This window comes from Myotis brandtii, unplaced genomic scaffold (assembly GCF_000412655.1).
Source record: "Myotis brandtii unplaced genomic scaffold, ASM41265v1 scaffold434, whole genome shotgun sequence".
Classification (NCBI taxonomy): Eukaryota; Metazoa; Chordata; class Mammalia; order Chiroptera; family Vespertilionidae; genus Myotis; species Myotis brandtii.
Genome location: NW_005366599.1, coordinates 3,435,179 through 3,436,172, shown reverse-complemented (window position 1 = coordinate 3,436,172; position 994 = coordinate 3,435,179).

Genomic DNA, 994 nt, shown 5'->3' with positions numbered 1-994 from the left:
AAAAGCTATGGAAACAAAAGTTAATATTCAAAATAGGATTTTGCAAAAAGTGAGAAGGCTTGAAATGTAGGTATGATTGAGAAAGGGCTTTTAAAAGATTCTTTTGACTTTTTAAAAATATACTTTTATTTCAGAGAGAGGAAGGGAGGGCGGAGAGAGAAACATCAGTGATGGGAGCCGAACATCAATCAGCTGCCTCCTGCACGCCCCCCACTGGGAACCGTGACCTCCTGGTTCACAGGTTGACCCTCAACCACTGAGCCGCCCCGTTTTTGAAACTCCCCAAGTGAGAACCTTCCGGGACTAGAACCCTCGTTTCTTCACCCTCCAGCCGGCCCAGGCCCCGGGCTTCTCCCCGTGGGGACGGCTTTCCCTGCCTCCTCCTCAGGTCTCGTGGAGGCCAGCGTGGGGGACCCAGGGCACCTGGGAGCTCAGAGCCCCTGTGGGAGATGGGCGGGGGCGGGCCCAGCGGGTGGGGCTGTGTCGGGAGGACCCTGGGGAGGACGGGATGGCCTCCCTCTGTCCAGAAAGGAGATGGTTTTGGGCTGAGCGGCCCTCACCAATGGCCGCAGAGAGTGCGGGGGGCCTAGCTGCCCACTCAGGGCTGAAATGGACAAAGGCCCCTGGGGGGCTGACCTGAGGGGCCACCCCTCACCCCATGTGGAAGGACAGACAGGCCAGGAGGCGGGTGGAGACGAGCAAAGAGGCCCAGAGGGTCTCCAGGGCCAGGCAGGGCCCCAGGGACATGGGGGTCGCAGAGCCGCCCACCCCCAGCCGCACCTGGGGAGGAGGAGGACCGGGAGGCAGGTGGGCTGCTGAAGGGACCCGGTCCCACCCAAAGGGCCTGCTCCCAGGGTCCCATTGGGCTCAAGCTGACATCGGGTTGGACCAAGTTAGCGCCCCTCTCACCCCCCAGCGCCCACCAGTGGGCGACGCTGATGAGGACGCTCAGCTCAGTGACAGGTGACAGGTAAGTGCGTGAGCCCGCCCCTCC